At 44.3% G+C, this 20,235-nt stretch overlaps 1 long non-coding RNA gene across 1 annotated transcript; it reads left to right on the top strand.

The window, feature by feature from the left end:
* The first annotated feature begins 18,790 nt into the window (after positions 1-18,790).
* LOC310868291 lies at positions 18,791-19,737 on the top strand. Its single transcript, XR_014570074.1, has 3 exons — positions 18,791-18,896; positions 19,115-19,358; positions 19,709-19,737. It is a non-coding gene; the product is annotated as an uncharacterized lncRNA (long non-coding RNA).
* The last annotated feature ends 498 nt before the right edge of the window (positions 19,738-20,235 follow it).

Here is a 20,235-nt window from a genome sequence, read left to right as displayed (position 1 = left end):
AATTGGCCTTCAATCTCCTGAAGCAAGCTCTTCTGGACCAGGTCCTCCTGGCCCACCCGGACTTTGAGAGGCCGTTCCTGTTGTCTGTGGATGCGTCAAGCAATGGTTTGGGTGCCGTTCTCTCTCAGGTGCCTGAAGATGGAGACAAGGCCAGGCCAGTGGCTTTCGCGAGTAAATCGCTAAACTATGCACAGTCTAAGTATCCTGCTCATAGGCTGGAATTCTTTGCCCTGCGCTGGGCAGTCTGTGATAAGTTTAGCCACTGGCTGAGAGGGCGGCCATTCACAGTCTGGACAGATAATAACCCGCTGACTTACATCCTGTCTAAGCCCAAACTCGATGCATGCGAGCAGAGGTGGGTTGCAAAGTTGGCCCCATTTGAGTTCGACCTCAAGTACATCCCAGGGCCCAGGAACGTGGTGGCGGATGCATTGAGCAGGCAGCCGTTTGTGAAACCTAGTGCTCTCCACAAGCTCACAAGGGTCCCTTACAAGGATCTGTTGGAGGAGGCTGCTGGAGTCCAGGCTGAGAAGGTGCAGGATGTGTTCCGCTGGTCCAACCATCCATGTGGGGCAGAGCTGGAGAGATGTTCGACTGCGGGGAGCGAGGAGGTTGTCTTTGGTGTCGATAGCCAATCCGTCCGTGTGTCATTGTCGGGTGGCGAGGTCTCTGCTATTCTGGCTTCCCATTCTTCTGGAGAGTCTGGGATTACAAGTCATGCGATCCTGCTGCCACAATTGACTCAGTCATTGGTGCCTGCTGAAGTGGCTGCAGTTGGTGCGCTGTCACAGGAGGACTTGATGTCAGCGCAGAAACAAGATGATGCGTTGTCCAGAGTGATCTTCTATGTGGAGAGGGGTCGGAGGCCCTCCAGGAGGGAACGTCTTCATGAGCCATTGGAGACTGTGAGGCTACTTAAGGCATGGGAGAAGTTGTCTCTGCGAATGGGGGTACTGTACCGTGTATCCAGGAACCCTGTGTCCAAGAAAAAGTCTTATCGATATGTTGTGCCCGCCTCACTGAAGTCAGTGGTCCTGAACGGTGTACATGATGAGGCTGGACATCAAGGTCAACAAAGGACACTGTGGTTGACAAGGCAGAGGTTCTTCTGGCAAGGACAGGAAGCTGATGTTAAGGAGTATGTTAAGTGCTGTAGGAGGTGCGTGTTCAGCAAAGCCCCTGAACCTGAGGCTAGGGCACCGTTGGAGAGCATCATCACCAGCGAACCCCTCGAACTGGTCTGCATTGATTTTTGGTGTGCTGAAGATGCGTCTAACAAGTCACTTGATGTCCTCGTTGTCACGGACCATTTTACCAAGCTGGCACATGCCTTCTTGTGTCCCAATCAGTCAGCAAAAGCTGTTGCTCACCAACTGTGGAACAACATATTCTGCGTGTATGGCTTTCCCCGTCGCATTCATTCTGATCAGGGGGCTAATTTTGAGAGTAACTTGATTGCGGAACTTCTCAGTGTGGCAGGGGTGCAGAAGTCTCACACAACGCCCTACCACCCCATGGGTAATGGTGGCGTTGAGAGATTCAATAGAACTTTAGGCAATATGATACGTGCCTTGCCAGCCAGAGCTAAACACAGGTGGCCCCAGTCGCTGAAATCTCTGACCTTTTCCTATAATTGTACGATCCATGAGACCACTGGACACGCCCCATTCCACCTGATGTTTGGGAGGATACCTCGCTTGCCTGTTGACATGATGTTCGGGGAAGTGCTCCATGATCCAGAGGTTGTGGACTATGATGTCTTTGTCCAGTCTCTCAGGAGAGATCTGAAGGAGGCCATGGTGGCTGCCCAGACATCGGCTACTAAACAGCTGAAGAGACATGCAGACCTGTACAACAGGAAAGTCAGGGGGTCCCCTGTGGAGGTCGGGGATCGTGTGCTGCTTGCAAATAAAGGGGAGCGTGGCAAGAAGAAGCTCGCGGACAGATGGGAGAATACACTTTATGTTGTGCTGGAGAAGAACACTGACATCCATACATTTAAGATCTGCGATACTACCACTGGCCGTGAGAAGACTGTGCACCGAAATCTCATCATGCCAGTCAACTTCCTGCCATTGCTTGACACGGCTGAGCAGGCGTTGGATGATGTTACCAGTTCTGATGAGGGCGATGCACCTACTGAGGAGATGGGTGTTGAGGAGAGAACAAGTGTGTGGGTGTCGGAACTGATGAGCGATATCTCATGTGATGGGGAGACGGCTTCCGTGGAAGAGGAGGACGGACTGTGTGAGGGACAGGAGTTTGAGCCTAAGTCCGGCCAGCTGGCTGATGTTGCTGTGGGGAACGGTGTGGACGATGGCTCTGAGACCGTGGATTCGACTGCCGCGCGCGGTGCCATGACAAGAGCTGGGTCTACAGCTGTGGACGATGGCTCTGAGACCGTGGATACGACTGCCACGTGCAGGGCCATGACAGGGGCTAGGTCTAAGGCCGGGCGTTTCATAAAACCTGTTCAGAGACTCATTGAAACTATGCAGACACAGAGAGTTTTGGGTGATGAATTTCAGAGAATACCTGTATGGGTGTAGGAAAAAAAAAAAGAAAAAAAAACCCAAGCAAGGTTCAGTATTTGTTTTTGTTTTATTTATTTTTTTCTCCATTGGGGGCCCATTTTCAAAGTGTTGCCAAATGTACTTAACATGTAATAGGCATGTTTACCTGGGGACTTAGTCCTTCATTCTGGTATGGAATGGTTTTGTAAGACAGGGATGTTTGGTGACACGTATTTGCAAGGCTTTGCACGCCTCGAATGGTATTTTGTTTGATTGTAAGGGCAAGTGGAATTCATTGGGGGAGAGTGTAACGTGGTTAATAGTGCTTCCACTTGCCCAGGCATTATATTGTATTGTGATCCAATGTTCTGTCACTTTAAGAGTTCAGGCGGTTGACGTGACCTATAACCTAATGACGTAACCTACCGCACTTCCTATTTCATACTAGCTTTGAAAGCGGTAGGTTGTGTTTATTTTGCTCTGCAGATTATTTTATTATTTCATGTACCCAAAGTTGTTGTTTCATGGTACTGCATCTGCTTTATTTCCAGCAATTGTAATGTGGAAAACATACGTCAGAGCAGAGCAGTGATTGCCTCATTCTATGTTGTACAGGTACATATTGTATTTGTCGTCATCTTGCTATTTCATACTAGCTTTGAAAGCGCAATTGTAATGTGGAAAACATACGCCAGAGCAGAGCAGTGATTGCCTCATTCTATGTTGTACAGAGAATAAATCTACTCACTGCTGACTGCTGAGATCCTGGTCTATGGTGCTTCATATACAACACAACGCAAGATCACGTCTGTTACACATGCAGGTATCTTGGTGGTGTATCGAATCTTGTGGACCAGACCAATTGCAAGATGCTGTACTCTGTCGTCGACCCTAAGCCATCCCAGCCTGTCAAAGTGGGCAGCGGTGATGTGGGTGCGGGGGGTGAGGCCAAGTATAGTAGCCTGACCAGTTTGTTTTGGGAGGTCTGGAGCCTTGTTTTAAGGGCCTTTGAGGTGCTGTGGTACCAAGAGCTGCATGCATAGTCAAAGAAACCTTGTACGAGGGCTCCTGTTAAGGTCTTCAAGGTGTTTTTGTTGACCAGTGAGGAGATCCTGTAAAGGAATCTTGTTCTTTGATTGACTTTTTTGATTACGTTGGTGGCCATTTTATCACCGGAAAGATTGGCCTCCAGGATGGAACCTAGGTAGGTAATTTCATGTTTTCGTGTGATAATATTGTCACCCACTCTAACCAAGAAGCCATCTGCCTTGCTGAGATTACTATTTGATCCGAAGAGAATGGATTCAGTTTTCCCAGGTGTAAGGATAGTTTGTTATCAGCGAGCCAGGTGCAGATTCTACCGAGTTCAGAGCTGAGGGTCTTTTCAACCTGCAGTTTGCTCCTGTCCGAGACCAGCAGTGCTGAGTCGTCTGCGAACAGGAACAAGTTGCAGTTGATGTCATGTCGTTAACATATATTAGGAACAGTAAAGGCCCTAGTATGCTTCCTTGTGGAACGCCACAGCTCACAGGGAGGGGGGGGGGGGGGTGGGGCAGTGTTCCGTTCACCTCCACCATCTGTTCTCTCCCCTCCAGGTAGGATTGCATCCAGATCACTGATGTGCTATCAAAACCAATAGCTTTAAGCTTGTTAACTAGTATGGAGTGGTGGTCAAAAACTTTTGGAGGTCCAGCATGACCATGCCGCAGTATTTTCCAGCATCCACCTCGTGTTTGATGTGGTCGCTCAAATAGAGGAGGCATGTGTCAGTGGAGTGGGATGTTCTGAAACCTGTTCATCACTTTCGAGATGGAGTTTAGAATAGAAATAGGGCGGTAGTTGCCGGGTTCTAATTTAATAATAATAATAATAATAATAATAATAATAAAACTTTATTTGTATAGCACCTTTCATGACATGAAATGCAGCTCAAAGTGCTTTACAGAACAATGGAGAATAAAAGAAAAGCAAGGCAATGACATTAACAAGCAGTAATGCAGTACAGTGAGGACATGAAAAATAAAAAAATATAAGATCAATTAAAGGCAATGTTGTAGAAGTGGGTCTTGAGCTGAGCTTTAAAAATGTCTACAGAGGCTGCCTGACGAAGGTACAATGGGAGCTTGTTCCATGCCTTTTTTGTACAGGGGGGTTACTTTGGCCTTTGGCCTTTTCAAACACCTAGGTTTTTGTAGAAGGCTTTGATGTGCTCTACACCAAACGCCTAGAGTGGGAGGGCAGTTTGTTAACCAGCATTGTTGCAATGTTTGTAAAGAAGATGTTTAAAGGTATATTTAGTGATTTCACTTAATTCAAATATCACTTATTTTTTTGTTTTGTTGTGACTATAGAGTGTGCTGACCATATAAGGAGTTCCTCCCTGTCCCCAGTTAACCCCTGGGGGTCAAAGAACCTTAGGTTTCGTTTTTAGCTCTCTATCCTGATTGGATGAAAGGCTTAGGTCCCAGCCAATAACGAAACCTAAGGTTTTTTGAGTGAAATCACTGAATATACCTTTAAGTTGTTGTACATCAAGCTTGTCAGTGATGAGGGTGTTTTTCGATTTGATGTTTATGTTAGTAAACCTGGTTTTTACTTTCTGACCACAGCCTAGTTGGTTGTTTAGTAGCTACATCTGCTTTATCATTGATAAAGTTACTTTTTGCTGATTTGGTCATGGCAATTGCACTGTTTCTTAGCTTGTTACATTGGGTTTTTAGGATGCCCATTTTGGTTTGGAGATCACTGTCGAAGCGCTTGCGCTTGGTTAGCTTGGACTTGCATTTAAGAAGTTCAGAGCATTTGTTGTCTCTGGCTTTCATTGCAGTCAGTATGTCCGAATTCATCCATGGCTCCGAGCGGGTTTTGACCCTGGTGGTTCTCAGAGGAGCCATGTTGTTTAGTACTGATGTACATTTGGTTTTAAAGCCAAGCCATGCTTCTTCGACTAGTGAGCTTCTGAGCTCATCATACCAATCCAGACTCTCCAGTTCTAGGTGAAAGGCCTCGCTAGAGTAGGTTTTGAGGTCCCTAGATATGACTGTTTTGTGACAGTCAAACTTTAGTTTTTGTTTTTTGCGGGTACAGAAAATCATAAAATGATCACTAAGCCCACATACAATAACCCCTTTCTTGGATATTCTGGATTTGTCCGAGGTCAGAATGAGATCAATGACAGTGTGAGTAGAATCACACACTCTTGTGGGTTGGGTAATTAGCTGACTGACACTATGCAGATCACAGAACCGACTAAATGACTTAAACACAGGTGCTTCCTTACGATGCATGTCTGTATTACAGTCGCCAATCAGGATTTTCTCTACACATTCCTCCCCAGCTAAGCACCCCTCAAGTATATCATAGAACTCATGCTGATCAGGCGGTCTATAGACGGTGCCAACTAATACTGATTTAGCATTTTTTAAAATTAATTCAACCCACACAGTTTAAATTTCATCATGCTGAAAGTCAGTACGAGTAACGTATTCAGTGTCTTTGTGAATATACTGTACATGCACACGCCACCACCATGCCTGTTTCTATCGTTCCTAATGATCGTATAGTTCTCTATTTCAATCTCTGGGTCCTTGGTGGACTCGTCCAGCTTTGTTTCAGAGAAACGTAGGATGTCACCGTGAAGCAGCAGAAGAAGAAGCAGAAGAAGAAGCAGCAAGGACGACATAAAGATGGGGAGGTGCGGATCACGGGGATGGAGATGTCACAAGGTCTGTTTATTTACTCACCAAACTAACTGAAGTTAGGGTTTAAAAATACATTGTAGAAATTCACTGTAAGAACGACGAAGACTGCAGCCATTAGTATTGGTGGTGAATTCAGAGAGATCAGTTGTTAATCAAATATTACATTATTGTATCTGAAGTTGTTATATTTTACCTAAATATTTTGCTGATACATTTGAATGTCAAATAAATGTATGATGTAAGATTATGAAATATACATGGCAACTAGAACACACACACACACACGCTGGGATGGCAGGGCTGGTGCATATGCACTGAGAAGAGCCTCGTCCAGTGACTGGTAGAAGGAATCCTTGACCTCACTCTGGGATGGCAGGGCTGCTGCACTGAGAAGTGTGGCAAAGCGGTGCTTAACCAGCGGGATACGGAGGGTCATTAGTCTCTCACTAATGCCAACAGGTGTTTCAGTGAGTCTTGGTAGTAGTGTGTTTTTCATGGCTGGTCCCACACCATGTAGATGTTGTCCTCCTGACGGGCAACCCCTCCAAAACAACCTATAGCCCATCCCTTCCTACAATTTACAATTTACAATTTAGGGATTTAGCAGACGCTCTTAATCCAGAGCGACTTACAATAGTCAAGAACAAAAGCATGGGAATGCATCACAAAAGCATTTATCATAAAACATGCGTAAGCTAAGAAAGTAACAGTGGAATATCTATATTATGAGACTATACATATAAACTATATATATATACTACTATGCTATACATATGTATTATGGCGTGCTATGACTGTATACAATGCAATTATAGTGCCGTCTACATAACATGCTATAAGTCTGTATCAGATGCTATCTAAGTCTACAGAAATGCTATCTAAGGGGTTAGGGTAAGTGCTATGGGCCATGATGGAGTCTAAAAAGGTGGGTTTTAAGACTACGGCGGAAGATTGGGAGTGATGCTGCAGTTCTGACTGCAATGGGATGTGCATTCCACAGTTTTGGAGCCAGAAGGGAGAAGAGTTTGGGACGTGTGGAGCGTTGTCCCGGCGTTTTTAGTGAGGGTACTTCCAGCTTCCCTGCTTTGGCTGATCTGAGTGCGCGGGAGGGTTTGTAGGGTTCAATCATACTTGCAAGATATGGGGGAGCCATACCTTTGGTTGCCTTGAATGCCAGCATCAGAGTTTTGTATTCTGTGCGGGCAGCGATCGGGAGCCAGTGGAGGGAGCGGAGCAGGGGGGAGACATGTGAGAATTTTGGCTGGTTGAAGACCAAGCGAGCTGCGGCATTTTGGATCAGCTGGAGAGGCTTAAGTGCACATGCTGGTAGGCCAGTAAGGAGGGAGTTACAATAGTCGAGTTTTGACAAGACTGTTGTCTGGATTAGGAGCTGGGCTGATTCCTGGGTGAGGAACGGTCTAATTCGTCGTATATTATAGAGTGTGAACCTACAGGATCGAGTGACAGCTGTGATGTGAGCTTTGAACGAGAGCTGACTGTCCAGGACAACACCGAGGTTAGGTTCCTCTGTTAGAGAGCCTTCCTCATCATCATCATCATCATTTATTTAACTCACGACCATGATCACATGGTTTGGAGCACAGATTCATAAAAGTATACAATCGAAAGTATACAATACATTACAGATTACACAATATACATAGACATATCGTAAGGCTTTCCCTATTTATACAGTGGGAGAACATTTTTCAGAAAAGCACCCAATTTATAAATTACTTTTTGTTTTTCAGATTTTAGTAATGCAATTAATTTAAACATAGAAGGGTGGGTAAAAAAATAAAGTGGCAGGTATTTTTGCCTGAAATTCATAATGGCAGTATTCTTACATTCCAGCAAAACATGATACTCGTCTCCAATTCTGGCTTCCTTACATAGGTTACAAATCCTCTGATTTCTTTCCAATCCTTTATATCTACCGATGACCTTTGGGATTCTTGTGTTGTTTAGCCTAAGGTTGCAAATAGCCTGTCTATACTTACGGTTTTCACATAGAAGATATTTTTCTAGTTTTAATTCTTGTTTGTATTCAACATAGATGTCACATGATGTCATACTATTAAGTTCACTTTGCCACTTTTGCAAAAATTGGTCTTTCAACCTTTGTTCAACAGTTCGCTTCAACCAGTCAGTGTTATTACATTTCTGGGCCAACCAAATGTAAGACATACCACAGTCAGTCATCCGGTATTTTCTTCACCTGTGCAACCCAAGGTGACACATGGGCACCTGTGTTGAACAGGTTAAGCAGACAGTCGTACATTATTGGACTCAGTTTACTCTCTTTTCCTTCGATCAACCGGGCCCAGTACCCGATAAGTCTCTTTTTAACAGCGATACAAATTGGGTACCTCCCCAGCTCACCATACACCATATTACTACAGGTAGTTGTTTTAACTTTTAGGATATACTTGAGAAATTTCAGATGTAATTCTTCTAGTTTTTCTAGTTTTTCAAACCCCCAGATTTCACATGTGTACAGCATGACTGGTGAGACCAATTTGTCGAAGAGATCCAGTGCAACATTTACTGGTAAATCAAACGATCTACATTTACTGAGGAGGGAGTACATGGCACGTGAGGCCTGCTTGTGTAGTTCTTCGATAGCAATCTTAAATGATCCATTATAGTTCATAATAACTCCAAGGCATTTGAAACTATGGACAAGCTCTGGGTTGACTCCATTACAGACAAATTTTAGTTTGCTGATATCAGCTTTTCTACATCCAAAGACTGTGACCTTTGTTTTATCACTATTGATTTTCAATTTCCATTTTTCACAAAAACCACACATCAGGTCTATTGCCTTCTGCAATCCCTCCTTTGTATTTGACATGACAATTGTGTCGTTCGCGTATAATAATACCAAAAGCTGGAAATAGCTATCGATAAGTGGGTCGTCATAATTAATAGACTGGCAGCCATTGTTAATAAGATAATCCTCCAGGTCATTGATAAACAGTGAGAACAGTAATGGCGACAGATTTTCCCCCTGTCTTACTCCAGCTAAACTTACAAAGAAATCTGATTTCATGCCATTAACAAAAACACACGATTTAACGTTTTTATACATATTCATTACTATATCCATAAATTTACCTTTGATGCTTACTTTAGATAGTTTATACCAAAGGGCATCCCTCCAGACTGTATCAAATGCTTTACTGTAGTCTATAAAGGAACAGAATAATCTCTTCTTTTTAAAGCAAAATAATTCGACAATGTGTTTCAGGAGGAAAATATGGTCACTGGTGGAGTAATTCTTTCTAAAGCCTGCCTGGGTTTCCCTCAAGGTAGAATTGTCTTCACAGAAGTTTAGCAGCCTTGCATTAAGTACATTTGTGAACAATTTACCCATGCAACTCAGAAGCGTGATCCCTCTATAGTTATCACAGTCGGCAGTATTGCCTTTCTTGTAAATTGGTATGATCATGCCAAGTGTCCAAGCTTCAGGGAAGATACCAGAGTCAAGGATCTTGTTAAACAGGGCTGTATATAGTGGCATAAAAATGCTTGCTGTGCATTTGATATACTCATTTAAGATTTGATCAATACCTGCTGCCTTGCCCAATTTTAATTTTGAGATAACCTCGTTGATTTCCTGATCTGTGAATCTATCATTCAGTGCACTGTCGTCATGGTTGAGTGTTTCAGAATCAACCTCTGGCATCTGATTCGTTTGCACATCCCAGTCAGAAAGACTCTTGAAGTGTTCATAGAGCTCCTCTGGTGGGATTGGGCATTGCTCCTTATTTCTGCCGGGGCCACTAAGCATCTTCCAGAAAAGCTTTGGGTTTTTAGACTTTACACTCAGCAGCTCCTTATTAAACGAGTTTCTATATTCTTTCTGTGCTTTAAACAGCTCTTTCTTGTATTCTTTACTGTTTAACCTTACATTTCTGGTAGTTACTTCATTTTTATGTAATTTGTGCATTCTTTTTGCTTTAAGATATAATTTCCTTTTTTGACAACACTCTTTGTTAAACCATACTGCTTTTTTATTTTGTTTCTTTGCATTTCTATGTCTATCCATTCTTTTAGGGAATGTGACTGCTGCGCTACTAATCATTAAATTACAGGTTTCTTTTGTTATTTCATCAACTGATAGTTTATCTTGGTCAATTAACAGTTTATTCAATTTATCAAGCTGAATGTGTTTTATGTACTCGTCTGCCATGAGTGGATCCCATTTGCCTATTTGTTGATTTTCGCTATTTACCTGCTCCGTAGGGCCCTCAACCTGTTGATGGACTCTTTCCATGTTTACCTCCAAGGACACTTCCACCATACAATGCTTATCAGAAAACAGTGGGTCAAAATCATGTACACAGAAGCCTCTGGCCTGGCTCAAAATGAAAGGAGAACCTATCATATAATCAATGACACTGTTTTCTACTGTAGTTACTTTTCCAGAATGTATGTCATCCCCACATCTACCGTTCAGTATACATAACTCAAGGTTTCTGCATAGGTCTAACAGCGCACTGCCATAATTTCCAACGTCTCTGTGTACATCAGCTGATTTTCTTTTCAAAGGGATATTAAATAATTCCAGCATTCCCACGTGGCACTCACTTTTACAGACATTCTCATCTGGGTTCCATTTATCCTCCTCAACTATGACGTAATCCACCCTTTCTTGTGTATGGGCATTCAAATCACCACAGATGAAAAAATAATTATTTTCTAATCCAATGTCAACAATTATTTGCGTGAGTTCATCGAACATGCCTACATTTGAGTATCTCGTTTTATATGGTGGGATATAGATTGCTAATATCACAAGATCCTTGTCATAACTGAGTGCATGTTTGTTAAATTTTATGCAAACACCTAAGTCACTATTTACACATTTCTGTACACATTTATCAGCCACTTTCACGCTCACAGCTATAATCACTCCACCAGAACGCCAATTTGTTAGCTTGTGCCTGTTACTAGCAAACATTAGGAACCCCATATATTTGAACTTGTCCGTCAACTCAGGTGTATCTACATCGTCAGTTTTTGTTTCGTTTAGGCACAGTACATCATAGTCTTTACATTTTTCAATGAAGTCAGGGATATCCAACTTACTTCTTATTCCACAGACATTCAAGGTGAGAATCCGTAGCCCCCGGGGGGCAGTCCACCTCCGGTTCCTACCCCCAGGGTCAGACGCAGCATCTTCTGTCTGTGCTCCATGTCTGTCCTACACGTCAATACCGAAGTCTTTGTAGTCCACATCCTCGTATCCGATCAAGAACAGGTCGTCAGGATTGTTAATTGTGGCAAAACCGCCACTGTCAGCCTTGCAGATGACTCTGCCATCCCTTATGAAGGTATTTTTACATTTCTGCCTGGCATACCAGAACAGCTTGTTTCTCATTCGTGTAAGATCCTCATTGATGAAGACGTCTTTGTACAGTTCCTCATCTTTGAGCTCTCCTTTTTTCTTCATCAGGTCAGCTTTTTTCCTCCTGCTCACAAACCTGACAATTGTGGGTCGGATCTTGTCTTGTCTTCTTACACGTCCTAGGCGGTGCGCCGTGGATATGTCACTTTCTGTGATATTTGCACCTGCTGCTGTGGCAAGTTTACACACCTTCTCCACGAGTTGGTCCTCCGTTTCTCCATCTGTCTCGTAAATTCCAGTAATGCGGACATTCTCCTTTCGGCTGTACTGCTCCAGCATATCTTCACTGTATCTGCTTTCAAGGATGTTTTTGTTGAGCTTGTGGCAGTCCACCGACACACTCATTTGTTTCTGCAGTGCTTTGACTATAGCTGGCACAGCTGCTTTAATAGTGATCAACACTATCCTTGCTAGTTCGTCGTTGCCAAAACTAGCCAGAACTGCGCCAGACTCAACTTCAATTGCAGCCATTATATCGGCGTGCATGGCGTCTTCATTTTCCACTCCTCTCATGCTTTTGATGGCGGCCTCCTCTTCCTCATTTACCTCGTAGCGGTTGCTGAGAAATGACCCGGGCTTCGGTCCTTTGTGTCGTTGCTGTTTCCACGGGGCTCCCTCGGCCCGTATGCCGCTGTCCTTTCTTCTAGCACCGCTGCTTGCACCGCCACTCAATTCTTCTCGGGCAAAACTTTCGGTCGGCTCGTCAACGACGGCGCTCACCTCCGTGACAACAACAGGCTCCATGTGGACAGCGTTCGCCTCCGTATCAGCGGTGCTCACCTCTGTGTTAGCAACAGGTTTCGAGTGAACACCGTTCTCCTCCAGCATTCTGCTCTCACTCAGAGCAGCAATGTCCATGTTGTAGCGACTCAGCTCAGCAGCAACCAGGGCTGTTCTCCTATGAGGTCTGTCAGAGCTGTTCTCCTATGAGGTCTGTCAGAGCTGCCATACGAGTCCAGGAGAGTTCTTACATTCCATGTTGCCAGTTTTAAGTTGCATGATTTCCTGTTTTGTTTTTTATTTCGACCGCGGTAACGGAATAGCCCGATAGATGCAGTATCCTTTCCAGGCTGTTGTTGAGTGGACAATTTTAAGGCCACCTTTTTTAGGCCCTTCCCCACTTGGGGTGAGCAGTGTGGCCCCTAAATAGGGCTGCTCAAGCACACAGGGGTCTGCCCGAAAACAGCTTCCACTCAATCCACGCTGTTAGCGACCCATATCCTGTGTTGCTGACGTTCAGGGTTCTGCTAGCGACCCATATCCTGTGTTGCTGACGTGCAGGGTTCTGTTAGCGACCCATAACCTGTGTTGCTGACGTTCAGGGTTCTGTTAGCGACCCATATCCTGTGTTGCTGACGTGCAGGGTTCTGTTAGCGACCCATAACCTGTGTTGCTGACGTGCAGGGTTCTGTTAGCGACCCATAACCTGTGTTGCTGACGTGCAGGGTTCTGTTAGCGACCCATATCCTGTGTTGCTGACGTTCTTAGCTAAGAGCTTCCAGGTCATTCGCACCTGCTCCCTTCACCAGAACCCCATTGTTGCCAGACTTCAACGCGTTGTAAGGTCCTGGTACTGTTCACCGTGGTCAGAGGTGGATACCTGGTACTGTTCACCATGGTCAGAGGTGGATACCTGGTACTGTTCACCATGGTCAGAGGTGGATACCTGCGCAAGGACGTTTTTAAGTGCCATAGGGGGTGCGTCCTTCACAGTAGCACTATCTTCACCAGGATGGGGTAAACCCGATGGCGTGGGTGTGCCCATGACGACCAGTCCCCCATCATGGCTGCAGGAGGCTGCCGGGTCCTTGGTCTTTGACCAGTCCCCCATCATGGCTGCAGGAGGCTGCCCGGTCCTTGGTCTTTGACCAGTCCCCCATCATGGCTGCAGGAGGCTGCCCGGTCCTTGGTCTTTGACCAGTCCCCCATCATGGCTGCAGGAGGCTGCCGGGTCCTTGGTCTTTGACCAGTCCCCCATCATGGCTGCAGGAGGCTGCCGGGTCCTTGGTCTTTGACCAGTCCCCCATCATGGCTGCAGGAGGCTGCCGGGTCCTTGGTCTTTGACCAGTCCCCCATCATGGCTGCAGATCTTGGTCTTCTAGGCCCGCCGGTTGCGCACCGCTAGCACATTGCTTTTCTGTCAGGGTGTGCTCCCTTAGCCTTTGCCTAATAAGCTTACCCACAATGCAGTGGAGCTAGGGGGCAGGGTTGACGGGCGTCAGGGCATGTCCACGCGATGGTGGGCCTATACGCCGTGTCTCTGGGTCGGCAGAGACCCAGTTACCATGCGTGGCCATGGGGAGGCACTACAGGAGTCTTGGTGGTGGAGAGGTACCAGCAGGAGGAGACTAAAGGCCTATTCATAGTCTGGATTTTCGGTGGTGAGGTGACCACCGCTCCGGTGGTGAGCTGAGAGGGGGCTAGGAGGGGCTAGCTGGCGGCGGCAGCTGTAAGCAGAGAGTAGCAAGCAGAAAGTAGCATGCTACATGCACCATCTACAAACATCTCTATGCTACTATACTACCGCACTAGACACGTCGCCCTGTGTGAATTCCGTACTGTTCCCATAGTATGTGCTTGAATATGTGATTGAATGAACTCCATTCAAGTGACTAGAAATATGATTATTGTGTCTTTCATTGTGAACACGGCTTTAGAGAACAAAGCTGAGATGTTAACATCCTCTCTCCGTTTGCCCCAGGAACCATCCATGGATTTACTTGAGGAACACATCTTGAAGACTCTGAAGGAGCTGAAAGCCAGGGAGTTCGAGCACTTCAAGGTTCACTTGCAATACCCTGATATCTTTGAAGGCCTCGTTCCTCTCCCTGATATCTTTGAAGGCCTCGTTCCTCTCCCACCGCTTCCAACCCCAGACGTTCCAATCCCACAGTGCTTCCTTGAGAAGAACAACAAGAAGGGCATCGCTCATCTGATGGTGTTGAGCTACCCCGGTCATGCTCCTCAGATCATGGCGAATGTTCTGAAGAAGATCCACAGGAATGATCTACTGCACAGGTTCCCACACATGGCCAAAGGTAGGTGAACCTCATACGGTCTATCCCTGGCCAAAGGAGGACATCTTTCATGGTGTCTTACATGGGAGACGGTTCAAAGGGGAGATTGTGTGCTCATCTAGTGCATGTGTTTAGACACTTCAAAGGGGAGATTGTGTGCTCATCTAGGGCATGTGTTTAGACACTTCAAAGGGGAGATTGTGTGCTCATCTAGTGCATGTGTTTAGACACTTCAAAGGGGAGATTGTGTGCTCATCTAGTGCATGTGTTTAGACACTTCAAAGGGGAGATTGTGTGCTCATCTAGTGCATGTGTTTAGACACTTCAAAGGGGAGATTGTGGTTAGACAGCAAGGAAATAATCAAATATAATGTTTGCTTTCTGGAAACATTTGAACTTGAGTACTCGCTTGACCTACTAGTACATTCTTCCCTGCTGCAATAACAGTTAATTACCTTGCTAAACCTTAATGCAATCAACTTAACATCATTTTAATAGCCAGATAATAGTTAATTACTGCCTGGTAACAGCAGGTTTCTTATACAATTCTGTTGTCTTTTCTAACTCAACAGTAGCTGTGACATCAGACCAGCATGGAGCTACAGGCGCTGACCCAACAATGTCGAGTTCAACGTCAACAAGTGGAGGAGTCTCTAAAGCTGAAGGTGAGCTGAAACTATGAATAGATGTCTTCAATAAACTGATTAACCACTTGAACCCCAGCTTCCCTATTCTGAGGAACATTATCCACAAATAGCAGATTTACAAGCTCACAACACATTGCAATGTGTCATGTTGTTCTCTAAATCAATTATTACTGTCACAATGTAGAGCTATTTAACACTGTTACTGAACACACACTCTAGCAATGATTACTGTCACAATATAGAGCTATTTAACACTGTTACTGAACACACACTCTATAGCAATGATTACTGTCACAATATAGAGCTATTTAACACTGTTCCTGAACACACACTCTATATCAATGATTACTGTCACAATATAGAGTTATTTAACACTGTTACTGAACACACTCTATAGCAATGATTACTGTCACACTATAGAGCTATTTAACACTGTTACTGAACACACACTCTATATCAATGATTACTGTCACAATATAGAGCTATTTAACACTGTTACTGAACACACTCTATATCAATGATTACTGTCACAATATAGAGCTATTTAACACTGTTACTGAACACACACTATAGCAATGATTACTGTCACAATATAGATCTATTTAACACTGTTACTGAACACACTCTATAGCAATGATCACTGTCACAATATAGAGCTATTTAACACTGTTACTGAACACACACTCTATATCACTGATTACTGTCACAATATAGAGCTATTTAACACTGTTACTGAACACACAGCTCCGGGGCCACGTCGAAACAAAAAGGATCCCCATAAAGTCATTGTTACATCCCAGACTGGCACGTCGTCTTCAACAAGTACAGCGCAGAAATGTCCAAACAAAAAGAATCATCAAGAAGTCGTTGATCAGTCCCAGGCTGGAACGTCGTCTTCAACGAGCACAGCTGGGCTCCGCCGAAGCAACAGGGCCAATGTAAAGAATGCCCCAGTGGGCGACAGGGCCGCGGCTAATGTAAAGAATGCCCCAGTGGGCGACAGGGCCGCGGCTAATGTAAAGAATGCCCCAGTGGGCGACAGGGCCGCGGCTAATGTACAGAATGCCCCAGTGGGCGACAGGGCTAAGGTACAGAATGCCCCAGTGGGCGACAGGGCCGCGGCTAATGTACAGAATGCCCCAGTGGGCGACAGGGCCGCGGCTAATGTACAGAATGCCCCAGTGGGCGACAGGGCTAAGGTACAGAATGCCCCAGTGGGCGACAGGGCTAAGGTACAGAATGCCCCAGTGGGCGACAGGGCTAAGGTACAGAATGCCCCAGTGGGCGACAGGGCTAAGGTACAGAATGCCCCAGTGGGCGACAGGGCTAAGGTACAGAATGCCCCAGTGGGCGACAGGGCTAAGGTACAGAATGCCCCAGTGGGCGACAGGGCTAAGGTACAGAATGCCCCAGTGGGCGACGAAGACTCTTGCCCGTCCACGGAGGAGGAGGACTGGTTGCCGTCACCGCAAAAGAAAGGATCTATAAATCGCCGTGATAGTGGTAAGACATTTATTTCATTGTAGCCTGCATGGTTCCAGTCTGATTCACTAAAAGTTTACTACTACATGTATTTGCTACTGTACTCAGACGCGACGCATTGAATGGGGGGTGGGGGGCTTACACTGTAATCTCCATAATACTACTGTGCTATGCGCCAAATACAGGGGGTCAATCGTGTGTGCTGCCTGGTTACACTCACATGCACTATAATTCATAACTCATACTGTAGCTAAATGTGTATGCTGCATTGTGATGATAATGAAATGTATTTTCCACAATTGTCAATTCAGACGAGGAGCAGCATGATGATGATGAGGGGGAGGAAGAGGAGGACGAGGAGGAAGAGTGGGAGACGGATGATGAAGCCTGTATGTCAAGTAAGAAGTGAAACATTTTTATTTGACATTTTCAGAAGCTTGCATTGCATCGTCAACATATTTGCATTATGTGGTTCTATAGTGTGCTGAGACATTCTATGTTTACATGTGTCGTGCTGTGACACATTGAGCTTGTAGATCTGCATAAAATGACTTGTCTTTTAGTTGTAAATATGCATGTCCTGCATTTTCACTGTTCTCACTTCAGACGAGGAGGGGGAGCAAGCACAGAGTGATGGCACTGTACCCTGTGTGTCCGGTGTCACTGTACCCTGTGTGTCCGGTGTACCCTGTGTGTCCGGTGTCACTGTACCCTGTGTGTCCGGTGTCACTGTACCCTGTGTGTCCGGTGTACCCTGTGTGTCCGGTGTCACTGTACCCTGTGTGTCCGGTGTCACTGTACCCTGTGTGTCCGGTGTTGCAGGTAAGAATTTTTACATTTTCATAACAGATAACAGCATTCTATGTGATCATATAGTTTACTGAGACATTACACTGTATGTCTGTGCACATTGTAAACGCTTGTAATACAAATAATCACACCTGTGTGAAGTGAGCACACGCTCACTTCACACTTCACACTTTAACACAACATATAGGACAACATTACCTGTGGGCGTTGAAAGATGACCTTGCATCCCATACTAAGCCCATGGCAGAAGCAGCAGTATAAAGATAAATTCCCTGTGGCAGCTAACCTGTTAACACTGTTACTGAACACACTCTATAGCAATGATTACTGTCACAATATAGAGCTATTTAACACTGTTACTGAACACACTCTATAGCAATGATTACTGTCACAATATAGAGCTATTTAACACTGTTACTGAACACACTCTATAGCAATGATTACTGTCACAATATAGAGCTATTTAACACTGTTACTGAACACACTCTATAGCAATGATTACTGTCACCATATAGAGCTATTTAACACTGTTACTGAACACACTCTATAGCAATGATTACTGTCACCATATAGAGCTATTTAACACTGTTACTGAACACACTCTATAGCAATGATTACTGTCACCATATAGAGCTATTTAACACTGTTACTGAACACACTCTATAGCAATGATTACTGCCACAATATAGAGCTATTTAACACTGTTACTGAACACACTCTATAGCAATGATTACTGTCACAATATAGAGCTATTTAACACTGTTACTGAACACACACTCTATAGCAATGATTACTGTCACAATATAGAGCTATTTAACACTGTTACTGAACACACTTTATAGCAATGATTACTGCCACAATATAGAGCTATTTAACACTGTTACTGAACACACTTTATAGCAATGATTACTGTCACAATATAGAGCTATTTAACACTGTTACTGAACACACTCTATAGCAATGATTACTGTCACCATATAGAGCTATTTAACACTGTTACTGAACACACTCTATAGCAATGATTACTGTCACCATATAGAGCTATTTAACACTGTTACTGAACACACTCTATAGCAATGATTATACTGTCACAATATAGAGCTATTTAACACTGTTACTGAACACACACTATAGCAATGATTACTGTCACAATATAGTTATTTAACACTGTTAAACAGCAGGTTTCTTATACAATGCTGTTGTCTTTTCTAACTCAACAATAGCTGTGACATCAGACCAGCATGAAGCTACAGGCGCTGACCCAAAAATGTCAAGTTCAACGTCAACAAGTGGAGGAGTCTCTAAAGCTAAAGGTGAGCCGAATCTATGAATAACAGTTCACACCCCCCCCCCCCCCCCGCTCTCTCAAACGGTGACGGGTGCATAAAAGTACTTGCTAATATATGCCATTAACACAGAGTTAATTAGTATTAAATTAGTATTAGCATTGTAAAACGTACAGAAGCATGTTTAAATGTGCTTGGCAACAGAGTATCAGCAACAACTCCATTTTCATTCCCCTCATCTTCAGAGAAACATTTTGTGGAGCAACACTGGTCAAAGCTCATTCAGAAAGTGACCATGGTCGATCCCATCCTGGATCTGCTCCTTCAGAACGCTGTCATCACCAGAGAGGGCTACAATAATGTGAGGTCTAAGTCCACCACTCAGGAGATGATGAGGGAACTCCTGAACGGACCCCTGAACACCAGAAAAGCCAAAGACCTTTTCTACAAAGGTCTAGAAGAACATCAGAAGCCTCTCCTTGATGAGCTGTAAGTAACTCTCATTTACAATAGTTTGTTTTTGTTTTTAAAGTGAAAGGTGCACAGAAATGTCTATTTCTATTTATATTATTTAATTATCTTTCTATCAAAAAGGTCCACACCCAGAACTTTCAGAGTTAATTTTATGTTCACTGTGGCGCTAACATTGTATGAGGGGATCTTTGTTCTTTTTTAAATGACTGTATTCTTTATGTGGTTAAAGGACAACTTCACCATTTCCAAACTATCTTCATTTAATTGCTCCTCACTAATGCTGAAGATAAAATGCTACTATGTATTTCTATTGGGTCTTATACATTATATATCTTATATATATATATATTCTATTTGTCTTATAGGAGAGCTGTGGACACTTCCGAAACATCAGGTGAGTGCTTTTAAGTTAAATAGATAAATTGTGATCATAATTACATCATTATTTTATTTGTATATCACTTTTCTGAATAGAGTTTTAGGATCTTTTTAAAAACACAAACAACACATCAGAAAACTGCATTCAGAACAAGATATACAATTAGAGCTGTAAAGAGGGCACCTCGGTGCCTGGACAGTAAAAGCCTGATCAACCTGGGGATCAAGGCCAGTCTTAGGAGCTGGGATGGAGCTCCATATGCCAGAACAACCCAAAGAGTGTTTGATGTTTGTTAGTATTACCTATACTGTAACTGCCCGACCGTTTTAGCAATATTCATAGTGAAACTGAGATGGCGTCGGTGGCTACTAGGTCTGCAGTCCCAAGGGCGTGTCTTAACTCGGCTCCAGGCCAGTGAGGCAGCAAGCCCAACATGAGTGCTTATCTGTGGGTAGAACAAGCCCAACATGAGTGCTTATCTGTGGGTAGAACAAGCCCAACATGAGTGCTTAT

This window comes from Protomyctophum parallelum (assembly GCF_964188405.1).
Source record: "Protomyctophum parallelum genome assembly, chromosome: 12".
Lineage (NCBI taxonomy): Eukaryota > Metazoa > Chordata > Actinopteri > Myctophiformes > Myctophidae > Protomyctophum > Protomyctophum parallelum.
The sequence above is the reverse complement of the archived record's forward strand: the minus strand, read 5'-3'. Positions and strand labels throughout refer to the sequence as shown.